Raw genomic sequence first — 13,075 nt, forward strand, 5'->3', positions numbered from 1 at the left:
CTTGGGAGGCAGAGGCAGGCAGATCTCTGAGTTCGAGGCCAGCCTGGTCTTCAGAGCTAGTTCCTGGACAGCCAGGGCTGTTTGGTACACAGAAAAACCCTGCCTTGAGGGGGTGGAGGGTGGGGGTGGGATTGAAGTTTTTCTGAGATAGCACACACCTTTAATTCCAGCACTCAGGAGACAGAGATAGGCAGATTTCTGGGTTGGAGGCCAGCCTGGTCTACATAGTGTGTCAAACAAAGAAAATTAACAAATACTGATTTTTAAAAAAGTTTTTCTGTGGGCAAGGAAATGGCTCAATCAATTAAGTGCCTGCTATATGGGCATGTGAACCTGAGCTTGGATTTCCAGCACCCACATCAAGGCAAGGCCCTTGGTCTATGTCTGTAACCCCAGCACAGGGGCCACCAGAATACAGGTTGGTCCCTGGATTTCAGTAGCCAGTCTTTATAGCTGAACCTGAATCTGTGAGACACTGCCTCAAAAGTAAGGAGGAGAGTGACTGAGAAAGACATTTGATATCTTTCTGATGACCACTGTCCCCCCCCCACACACACACACCAACACCAACAAAAGTTCCCAGAACCATGCCATAAGTATTCCCTTCCAGTCCTGTGGCTAGAGCTGGGCCATAAGCTCCTCTCACTTCAGGGGAGATTAGGAAACAGTATTTGGCAAAGAGAAATTGGCCTATTATGGCTGCCCAGGAGCAATCAAGGCTTTGTCCCCTGGGTGTGAAATTTTTCACTCTGAGTTTGCAGGCAGGTTATACTCAGGTAAGTGAATGAAAAGAAGAGAAAGGAAAAGACCTGACTGCTCCTGGGTATTGTAGAGAAGGTTTATTGTGGATAAGAGGCAGACATAGGCAGAGGCAGGGACACTTGGAAGAGCCCAGAGTGGTGGGCATGATCCTAAGATGTGCGGAGAGGGGGAAGGTGGGAGTTGGGAGGGGAGCCAGGTGCAGCATCCAGGAGGTTCCAAAGAGAGCAGACAAAAAGGGACCAGATAACCAAAGTGGTTGATTATATAGGGAAGCGTAGGTGGGGGAAGAGCAGTCCAGCTGCTGTTGGAGAAGTTTAGGGCAGGGGATGAGTAACGCAAGCCAAGAGGACCATATAACAGGTAGGGGCTGAGGGATGCTGGAAGAACCTGGCATCTGGCTTTGATATGTTAAATAGTCACTTCAGCCTTTTTGTGCAAGGTTTGAAACCTAACAGCAAGAAGTCCCTGATCAGTATAAACCATGTTACCAATGGTCTAAGGGCACAAATGTTCACACCCAGGCAAAGCTGCCTTACAGAGAACTCAGAAGCTAGGATGCTGGGCTCGGACTTTTGTACCGATCTCTTACAATGCCTTTGTCTCCCCATCAGTGCCCTGGAGGGAGCATGATGTCTCAATTCTCCTTTACATGTTTTAAAGGAGATGGCAGTCTGGGACCAGGCCAGATGCGATGCCTTCCTAAGAGAGGTGCAAGACCATCCTGATTTACCTTCCTCCAGTTCCAGTTTCTTTCATCCATTTTTCCCCCTTAGGTTTTTCGAGACAGGATTTCTCAGTGTAACCCTGGTTGTCCTGGAATGCCCTCTATAGACCAGGCTGGCCTGGAACTCAGAGATCTCCCTGTCTCTGCCTCCCAAGTACTGGGATTAAAGGCATGCACCACCATGTCTGGCTTGCATCAATTTTTCTTTATCATTTATTTATTTATTGGCAAGATCTTGATACATAGCTGTGGATATCCTGGAACTCGCTATGTAGACCAGGCTGGCTTCCAGTTCACAAAGATTTGCCCACCTCTGCCTCCTCAGCACTGGGATCAAAGGTGTGTGCCATCACTCCTGGCTCCTTGCGCCTGTTTTTCATCTACTCATTGCTAGTTCCTCTTCTGAAAGCATAAGCATTTTCACTATTGGGAGTGCATCATCATCTTCATCGTATAGATGACAAACCAGGCTTGAAAAGTTTATGTGACTTCCCAAAGTCATAAAACTGTTCTGGTGAAAGCCTCAGCTCCTGGCATCCATCCATAGACCCAAAGAGTCTGGAATGTTCTGGTGGAAGTTCCACCCAAAGCCCTGTCTCCTATCTCTCTCCAAACCTTCTGCATCTCAGAAAGCCCACCAAATGATGAGCCCTCCCCGCGAGATGCTCAAGACCACTCCCACAGGGTATTTAAACTGTTCTCTCAGAAAACGGACTTGTGGTTTTCTGCTCCCTCTTTCCTATTTCCTCTCTGGGAGGGCTGGAAAACCACGGGAAGCGTAACCATTAAACGTGGGCTTTTACTAATCTGGTTTGATTCCGTCTAACTTGGTTTGCTGCGGTGGTGGAGAGGCTTATGGGGTGAAGAAACTTTTCAAAAATCTTGATGGTAACCCTAGAGTTCGAGCCCGTGCAAAGCTGCTCAATTACTTCCAAAGCGATCCATCCAGGGTACTACTTTTCTCTCTGCACGTTCTAGGGTACCTCTTTATATTTGGCATAGGTTACCTTTTTACATCCTACACTAGAAAATGTCAGTGGGAAACGCTGACTGCAGTCTTTTGAGCCTCGGCGGCTCCGGGACTGACGCAAGCGGAAGTAGAAGGCCGCTGACCGGAAGTGAGCTGTGGAGCAGTTGATGCTGCAGGGCTCTGTGTGTTGACTTACAGTCTGCAGCGTGGGACTGGAGCTGGGAGCTCCCTTTGGGGGCTTCAGGTGAGTGGGCGGCCGGGGAGGACCGGGCTCGGCTTGCTGGTTCTCACGGGCCTGCCTGGCCGAGGCGGTGCTTCCCAGCCGGCGACCCGAGAGGCCCTCTCAGTATCTGGGCCGCCTTCGCCACTCCAGCCTGCCGTGACCGTGGGCAAAAGGCTTGTCTGAAAGCTGCTTTTGACCCCTGGTGAAGTGGGGATGGTGTCTGTACGTACCCACAGGGCTGTTACGATACATTCTGCTCCGCCCCTCTCCACAGTCTAGCATGCGCGCGAAGCCCGTGGAAAGGGACTGAGCCGGTCTCGGTGGGTCCCGAGAGTCGGTGTTTCTTTCCCTCTTCCTTCCTTCCTTCCTCCCTCCCTCCCTCCCTCCCTCCCTTCTTTGTCCTAGAACTCACGCTGCAGACCAGGCTGGCCTCGAACTCAACTGAGACCCACTTGCCTCTCTGCCTCTGGAGTGCTGAAATTAAAGGCGTGAGCCACCGCCGCCCGGAGGAGTTGGTGTTTCTTAACCAGCTTCTCGCCAGAAAGCATTTTGAACAGCGTTTAGTTTAGGGCTTGGGACGGGGTGAGGCAGTGGGACATAGACCTTCTTTTTTTTTTTTTTTTTTTTGCAGTTCCTGGTTGTACGAGCCCAACTCGAGGTAGTAGCGTTTACCTCCTTTTCTGTTCAAATCGGGACATCTCTTTGCTCTGGCTCTAGGAACTTTGGACAGGACCATTTATACTTTGTACATTCATGAGTCTTCTTGGGCGCTCATTGTTCACTCAGTGTGGACATCTGGGCATTGGTTGCTTCATCCCGTGGCGCTCCTATGTAGGTCCCTCAGTGCCAGAGATAATTGGTATTCTGTGCTCATGTTTTCTGCACTTTGCCCACAGCGTGTGTACTCAGAAAGTGCCTTTCTAGAACTAAGTTCTTAGCCCTACTGCCCTCAGTTGCCGCAGGCTAGCCCTAGGTGATTTAGCACTGCTTGGTAGCCAGTTTAAAATCTGAAGACTCCTTGCTTCATACAGCTGAGAATGGGGGGGGGGTCATTTTGGCTGTTGTGAGGCGCTGCAGTGTCTGTGTGTCTTCCACACTTAGTGATTTATTATTTTCTGCTTCCCAATGAGGTCTTGGCATTCACTGTGTAAATAAGTCAACTTACTTTTTTGTCTTTATTTTTATTTTATGTATATGGGCGTTTTGCCTTTGTACTTGTCTGTGTACCATGTGTGTGCAGCGCTGGAGGAGGCCAAAAGAGGGCATCAGATCTGTTGGGACTTGAATTATAGTTGTTTGTGAGCCAAAGTGTGGGCTTGGGAATCAAACCTCAGGGAGAGCAGTCAGTGCTCTTAAACATCGAGTCATCTCTCTGGCCAGTAAGTCAACTTTTATATAAAGAGATTCTGGCCAGGTGTGGTAGTGCACATCTTTAATTCCAGCACTCAGGAGATAGACGAGGCATCTCTGTGAATTTGAGGCCAGACAGGGCCTCATGAGACTGTACTCTCCCAACCCTCTCTCTCCTCTCTCCCTCTCCCTCTCCCTCCCCCCCCCTCTCTCTTTTAAGGGAAGTCTGAAGTTTCTTACTCTGAAACCTCAAAAATTGTAAAAACAGGTTAAAAAAAAAAATCACTAAAAACCCAAGTGTTTGGTTGTATGTGACAGGAATTATTGTTGAGAATTTTATTTTCTCTCATGACTGTGTGTGTCTTTGTATTTATCTTTACCTGAGTGCTCTTTAGCCATTCTCGCCTATAATCCTATACACAGGAGTTCAAGGCCTGCCTCTACAGGCTACTATTAGGGCTAACTGAGGTGCCTATTTAGCATATCAAAGTGGACCTGCTGCCAGGTTCTACCAGCAGTTGTCAGTACCTGTTACAGAGTCATCCTGGCTGTCATAACCTGCTCCTACCCTAAACTTTCCAGCCCAAGAGCTGGGCTTCCGTCTCCCTAGCTTCTCTGATTCCTACATATCTTCAGCCATTTTGGCTACCTGCCCTTTTACTAAGGGCCTTTTTACTTCTTGGCCGCAGCTCTTAGTTCCCACTCTCCTGATGTCTTGGCTTCTCTCCCTGCCTCCCTCTCCCACATGGCCCGGTGCAGTCTGTTCACTCTGGACTCTTCCAGATGCCTCTCCTAAGCTCTCTTTCATATTTACAACAAACCTCCTCAACCCATACCTAGGAGCAGTCATGTTCTAGTTTCCCCTCCTTCGGCTACATAGTTTGAGACTCTGTCTTTTTGTTGTTATTGTTTGTTTTTTGGAGACAGGTTCCTTTGAAACACCATTTCTTTGGGTGGTAGCTCTGGCTGCCCTGGAACTCCCTCTGCAGACCAGGCTGGAGCCAAACTTAAAAAGATCTACCTGCCTCTACCTTCCAAGTGCTGGGATTAAATACATGTGCCACCATTGCCCAGCTGAGACCCTGTTTTTTTGTTTGTTTTTTTTTTTTTTTTTGTTTTGTTTTTCAAAACAGAGTTTCTCTGAATTGCTTTGGAGCCTGCCCTGGAATTAGCTCTGTAGACCAGGCTGGCCTCAAACTCACAGAGATCCGCCTGCCTCTGTCTCCTGAGCACTGGGACTAAAGGTGTGTGCCACCAATGCCCAGCCAAGACCCTGCCTTTAAAAAAAAAGAGGAGGGGAGGAAAAAGGGATGGTTTGTGGTAGATTTGGGCTTCCCTTCCCTCAGCTTTGATTTTGTTTTGGTTTAGCCCATCCCTCAGCTTTGATTTTGTTTTGGTTTAGCCCATAGACCCTTATCTTGACCTCTGTCTGCACTTCTGCCTTTATGTCTTAACCTTCCTAGGCTACTGTTAGGTTCTGCTCCTGTGTGGAAACAAAAGGGAAGAAACGTCCTAGTCAACATCTCACTGACAGTTCAGTGCCCTAACTGTTAGTTTATAAGCCTTTGTGACTTTAAGTTTTGATAGACTCCCTTCAGGAGACTTTAGCCTCTAGAAAAAGTTAGGGGCTAAGGCTATAGTAAGCCTAGCATTTATGAGGCCCTGAGATTGTTTAATAGCATTGCAAAAAAGAAAAGACAGTATGAGAATCAGTAGTTAGTAATTTGTATATACTAAATGTGTCATACACTTAATTGATTTACAGCTGCCATGGCTGCCCTCTTCTGCCTGGTTCCCTTTTTCTAACTTCTGGACTGTGGTTAAAATGGCCTTGTTGAGGCATGTTGAGGCCTTGTTGAGAAGATAGAAAGGTAAGCTTTCTGGATTCTATATTATTACATTGTTCTGGGTGGTTGAGCAGTACCTTTTGGAAATGCCAATGCTCTGAAACTGTGCTGTGATCTGTTAGCACCCTAAAGAGGAGACAGAGAGGAGGACATGTAGTGACCCTATAAGGAGCCAGCAATTAATTAATTAGTTTCCAGGTTTCTTGTTTGTACTCTGGGAAACTTTGAGGAAAGAACAGTTAACTAACTCTATTTTCTCTACCTGGCAGCACATGTCTCCTCTGCAACATCTTACTGTGCCTCTGCCTCTTCTCCCCCACACCCCTGCTTTTTTTAAAAAAAAAAAAAAAAAAGACTGGTGATCTTATTGTGTAGACCTGGCTAGCTGGGAGCTAGGCTGGCCTCAAAAACCACAGAGCTCCTGCCTTTTTAGTAGTACTGGGATTAAAGTAATGCCCCACTAGGCTTGACTTTTTGTTGTTGTTGGCCTTTCTTTTTTAAAGATTTATTTATTAATTAAGCATTTTGTTTTGCCTGCATGCCAGAAGAGGGCACCAGATCTCATTACAGATTGTTATGAGTCACTGTGACTGCTGGGGATTGAACTCAGAACCTTTGGTAGAATAGCCAGTGCTCTTAACCTCTGAGCCATCTCTCCAGCCCCAGTTATTGGCTTTTTAAGATAGGGTTTCTCTATGTAACATCCCTGGCTGTCCTGGAACTCCCTCTGTAGATCCACCCCCCTCTGCTTCCCAATCCTGGGACTAAAGGTCTATACCACCACGCCTGTTAGACTTGGTTGTTTTGTTTTTGAGACAGGGTCTCATATATCCCGGCCTGGCTTCAAACTCAGTAGATTATTAAGGATGACTATGACTCCTGCCTCCACCTCACAAGGGCTAGGGTTACAGGCATGTACCACCACGCCTCTAGCACATGTATTTTGTAAATTTAATTTTTGTTAAAGTTGTGCATGTTTGTGATTTAAATAGTTCAATAGAGCTTGTAATACTGTCAGTTCTTTCCAGTTTCTTCCTCCGTTTTTGTTTCCCCACATCGATTTCAACGGTCTGTTCCTTTTGACACCTATTGGTTTGTTTCTTTTTCTTTGAGGTTTGATGTAGTAGTATAGCCACATGATTAAGGGAAGTTTTAGAGCAGCTGCCTTCACATAACGCATTTGTATTGCTCTTTCTTCCTTTCTTCCTGCTTTCATTTGGTACTAGGGAGTGAACTCAGGGCCTCAGTATGGTAGGCAATGAACAAATACTGAGCTGCACTCATGGGCCCTTTTTATTGTTTGTTTTTAGTTTTATTTTATGTGTATGAGTGTTTTGCCTAAATGAATATATGTGCACTACATGCTTGTCTGGTACCCATGGAAGTCAGAAGAGGGCATCAGATCTTCTGGAACTGGAGTTATAGATGGTTGTGAGCCACCATGAGGGTATTGGGAGTTGAACCCTGGCCCTCCAAAAGAGCAGCAAGTGCTTTTAACAGCATTGTTGTTTTGAGAATGGTATTCACTAAATTGCCCAGGGTTTTTTATCCTAGCTCAGCCTCCTGAGTACCTGGGATTTCAGGTATGAGCCATCATACAGCTAATGTTGCTCGCCCTCCATCCCCTGCCTTTGTTTTGCTTTTGAAACAGACTCTTAATTTTATTCTACTTTTATTTATGTATATGTGTTTGTGAGTAAGTGCCGTGTGTATGAGTGTGCCTGCAAAGGCCAGTAAGGGCATCACATCCCTTGGAGGTACAGTTACAGATGTTCCTGAGCTGAACTGAATGCAGATCCTCTGGAAAAGCAGAAAGTTTTCTTAACCATGGAGCTATCTATACAGTCCCTCCCCCTTTTTTCCTTTTAAAATTGGAAACAAGATCTTAGTATAGACCATATTGGCGTCAAACTCATGATCTTCCTGTTTCAGCCTCTCAAGTGCTGAGATTATTGGCACCACTATACCTGTAGTGTATACCTGTGTACCTGGCAGTAATTTCTGTTAGTGTTATTACTGAGTTGTTTTTCTGTCTGTCCATCCCTAAATTATCCATCAGATACTGCCCATCTGTTTGGGCCAACATGAACTGATTGCTCTTTTTATCTGCTGGCAGTTCTTGCCCTGAGATCTTTCCTCTATTTTTACTTTGAGTTTTCTCTTCTTTTCTCTCCTGTGTTGAATTCTTAAGTATTTTTGTTTATCCGTTGTTATTTTGGAAAGATAGGTCTCTATTTAGTTTAGGCTACCCTTGAATGTGTGTCAATCCTGCCTGAATCTCTTTAAGTCCTGAGGTTTTAATTAGTATAGATATGTGCTACCTCACCTAATTTAAAACTAACTCACTCTCCCTACCCTCCTGAAATAGGGTCTCATTGCATAGCTCTAGCTGGCCCAGAATTTGCTATATAGACTAGGTGGCTTCAAATTCAGATTGATATATGTGCCTCTTCCTCCCCAGTGCATTAAAGGTATATGTTATTATACCCAGAATCTTAAAACTCTTAATTCTTTTTAAAATTTCCTTTAAATTTATTTTATTTTACATATAGAGAGGTTTTGCCTGCATGTATGTGTGTGCAGTGTGTGCATGCCTGGTGCTCTCAATGCTCAGAAAAGGGCATCAGATCTCAGGAACCAGAGTTGTGAGTCCCCATGTGGGTGCTGGAAATGAACACTCTGCAAGAGCAAGTGTTCTTAACCACTGAGCCAACTTTCCAGCCCTTAAAACTATTTGTTTATTTACTATTTGGGTTTTGGTTTTTTGAGACAGTGTTTCTCTGTGTAGCGCTGGCTATCCTGGAATTTACTCTGTAGATTAATCTGGCCTTGAACTCAGAGATCAGCCTGCCTCTGCCTCCCAAGGGCTGGGATTAAAGGTGTGAGCTTGTTTTTTTTTTTTTTAATTTCATGTGCCTGCATATTTTGCCTGCATATATGTCTATGTACCCTGTTTATGCAGTACCCACAGAGCCCAGAGTAGGGCATTAGATTCCCTGGAACTGGAATTACCGACCGTGTGAGCCGTGTGGGTTCTGGGAATCAAATTCTGGTCTGTAAGACTGGTCTGTTTGAGCAGTCAAACTGTTCTGGAAGAGCAGCCAATGCTCCCAATCGTTGTACCATCATTCTAGCCTCTCAGCCTCTAGAACTCTTAATTTTTCCATCTCAAGTATCTCTTGCCAACTTTTAGGTCTTCAGTTAATGATACTCTTTTTTTTGTAGAATGTTCTGCAATGTCCATTCTTTCATATACTCTTCTCTTTATTTATTTATTTTTTTGTAAGTAGGGTGAACTAACTGTAATGATAGCTAGAACACTAGAATGTGATGGGAGGAGATGTTCTTGATTTGTTCAAGTATTAATACTCTAGCTCCTGGCATCTGGAAATCTAGGAGAGTAGCTTCTTCAGCCCTGGGCCCAATCTGGACCTCTGCTTCCTGAATTGTATTGCTGTCTCTGTATACTAGTAGTGTGACCTTTGGAGTCTTTGACAGCAAGCTCCATTCTGTCTTTTGGTTCTGTACCATATATGAAAGATTTTTTTTTCTTATGAGAATTTCCTTGATTTTGTAAAATCTCTTACTCATAAATAATACTGAAGTAGTAAACCTACCTTACAGAAGTATTGTTAGGATGAGAATTAAGTGGGCTGTGGTGGTGCGTGCCTTTAATTCCAGCACTTGGGAGGCAGAGGCAGATGGGTCTCTCCCAAGTTCCAGACTGCCAGAGCTAAATAATGAGATCCTGTCTCAAAAACTAAAGGGAGATGGGGTTGGTTCATGTCAGAGAGTTCACTTAAGACTCTGAGACTTGAAGGGAGACTAACGAGAGGAGGGGAGGGGAGGGGACGGGAGGAGAGGAGGAAACAAGAAAAGGTAATAGCAGGGAGAAAGACAGATTGTATATTGTCTCATGTGCAGAATTTAGACTATACATGAAAGCAGGCTCAGTGAGTAAAGTGCTTGACCCACAAGCCCGAGGGCCTGAGTTTGGATCCCCAGAAACTTCAATAAAAAGCTGGATATGATATGTCATGTGCTTGTCATCCTAGCCCTTTTGGGAGGTGGAGGCTGGAAGATCCCCAGGACTCATTGGCCAGTCTAGCCAATTGTGACCTTCAGATTCAGTAACAGATCCTGTCTTAAAAATAAAATGATAAACCATAGAGGAAGACATCTTGTCTCCACATGTGTACAGCACACACAATAGTAAAAGCAGAATGGGGACAAGAAACTATAGTGGAGGGGTGTGAATACAAGCAATATATAATGATGTATATATGTGGACATGTCATAAATAAAACCCAGTATTTTGAGTCATTGCGATAGCTAAAAACACTTGGTACCAATCCTGGCAATCTGAGTTCAATCCTTAGGACCATCATGATAGAAGAAGAAAACTGACTTCTGCAAGTTCCTTGTGACCTTCACACATGTGCCATGGTGTGAGTGTCTACATACAGACATTAAATAAATAATTGTAAAAATAATTATGTTTTAAAAATTTAAAAACTTATTGTTCACCAACACAAATGTTAATTAGGAAAAGAAAAAAAGACTGCATTGGTACAGAAGAGGCCTCAAAATAGTTGGGGATCTTGTTATTTCCATCTTAGAACTTAACTTTTTTTTTTTTGGTCTGTTTTGAGACAGGGTTTCATGTAGCCACAGCCTTCTATTTACTTATTTTATGTGTGTGGGTTTTTTGTTTGCATGTGTTTCTGTGCACCATGTATCTGTAGAGGCCAGAAGAGGGTATTGGCTCCCCTGGGACTGGGATTATACATGGTTATAAGCCATCATTTGGGTGCTGGAAATTGAACCTTGGATCTTCTGGAAGAGCAGCTAGCACTCTTAACCGATGAGCCATCTCTCCAGCCTTTTTTTTTAAGATAAAAGTCTCAGTATGAAGTCATGGCTAAACTAGAACTATGTAGACAATGGTTGCCTCTACTCAATGTTTCTTGTCAGAGATCCTTCTGCCTCTGCTTTCTGAGTGCTGAGATTACAAATGTGTGTCACCTGTCCAGTTATAGAGGTAATTTTTTTTCCTTACCCCCCTTTTCTCTTTTGTTTTTGTTTGTGTTTTTGAGACAAGATCTCTCTTTTTGCAGGTTCTTCTTTATTATTATTAATTTTTTACATTCCAATCCCAGTTCCTCCTCTCCTCCCATTCCCCCTACTCCCCCCCCCCACCTCCCATTTGCTCCTCAGAGAGAATAAGGCCTCCCCCAGGAAGTCTACTAAGTCTGTCTCATCTCATTGAGGCAGGACCAAGGCACCTCTCCAACCCCCACACCCCTGTGTTTAGTCTGGGCAAAATATCTCTCCATACAGAATGGGCTCCACTAAGTCAGTTTGTGCATTAGAGTTACATCTTGGACCCACTGCCAGTGACCTCATATATTGTCCCAGTCACACCTATATTAAGGGAGTCTAGTTTGATCTTATGCAGGTTCCTGAGTCGGTGATCTCTCACTAGCTCAGGTCAGCTGATTCTGTGGGTTTCCCCATCATAGTCTTGTCTCTTTTGTTCATATTATTGCTCCTCGATCACTTCTATTGTAATCCAGGAACTTGGCCCAATGCTTAGTTGGAGACAACTCTTTATATAGCCCTGGCTCTCTTAGAACTCTGTGTAGGCCAGGCTGGCCTTGAACTCACAGAGATCCACCTGCCTCTGCCACTCAAGTGCTGGGATTAAAGGTGTGCACCACCATGCCTGGTTTATAAAAGTTAATTTTAAAAAATGTTTTCTATATTTATTTTTTTGTGTGTGAATGTTTTGCCTGCATGTATATGTTTGTGTGATGCTCTCATGCCTAGTGCCCACAGAAGCCAGAAGAGGGTGTCAGATCACCCAGAACTGGATTTGGTTGGAGCCACTATATGGGTGTTGACAACTGAACCTGGGTCCCCTGTAAGACCAGCAAATGCACTTAACCACTGAGACATCTCTGCCTCATAGAGAAGTAACTTTTTACATTATTGTTTATAGGCCTAGGGGTACAGCTCACTTGGTCAGGTACTTGTTTAGTATGCAGGAGGCTCTGGGTTCAATCCCCAGTACCTCATAAAGCAGGCATCATAGCACACACCTGCAGTTCAGGCAGTAGGATGGGAGGCAGAAGGCTCAGAAGGTCAGGCCATGTAAACTACATCGTGAATTTGATACTAGCCTGCACTACATCGCTCATTCTCAGAAAACAAACAGCTGTAAAAATTACCATTTATAAACTAGATATGGCAGTACATGTCAGTAACAACGAGGAGGCAGGGAAGCAGGGAGATTGTAGGCTCAAGGCCTGTGTGGGCTTTATGAAACTGCCTGGGAAGCAAAAAATAACAACTGCAGAGAATTTGTTGTTAATTTATATGTTCTTTCCTATTCACAATTTTAGTCACAAATAACTAGTGGTCTATAGCAGGGGGCTGTGCACTTTTTCCATAAAGAGCTAGATAAACACTTTATGGGGTTGGAGAGATGGCTCAGAGGTTAAGAGCGCTGACTACTCTTGCAGAGGTCCTGAGTTCAATTCCCAGCAACCATGTGGTGGCTCACAACCATCTGTAATAAGATCTGGTGTCCTCTTCTGGTGTGCAGGCAAACATGCAGATAGAACATTGTATACATAATATATAAATCTTTAAAAAAAAAAAAAACTATGTCTTACAGCCATACAATCTCTGAGACAGTTACTTAGTTCTTCTATTGAGAAAGCCAACACAGACATTAGATATGTCCAGATAAAATTTTACTTATGAAAACCAGGTACAGGGTTTAATTTGGGCCCAAGGATGTAGCTTGTGACCACCTGAACAGTTGAAGCTGGGCATGTAAAACACCAAATGTAGTACCAGGTATAATGGTGCATGCCACCATTAGGGACTTGGGAGGCAGATGGATCTCTAAATTTAATCAAAGTTCAGCTTAGTCTACCTAGTGAATAGCAAGACCACATAGTAATGTCCTGTCTTATAAAAAGGAGCCCAGTGTATAAAGATTTACCATGAAATTAAAACATACTTTGCTGACACCCAGAAAAAGAAGCCTGGTAGGCAGAATGAAACCCTTTGGCCTGCCTTTCAGACCTGGCTCTTTATGGGCTCTGGTAAGGAGAGACTGAGTGAAAAAAGGGAATAGAGAAGAAAAGGACTTTACTGGTCCTGCGTTTTGGCACCAGATAAACAATAAT

Source organism: Phodopus roborovskii, unplaced genomic scaffold (genome assembly GCF_943737965.1).
Source record: "Phodopus roborovskii unplaced genomic scaffold, PHOROB, whole genome shotgun sequence".
Taxonomy (NCBI): Eukaryota; Metazoa; Chordata; class Mammalia; order Rodentia; family Cricetidae; genus Phodopus; species Phodopus roborovskii.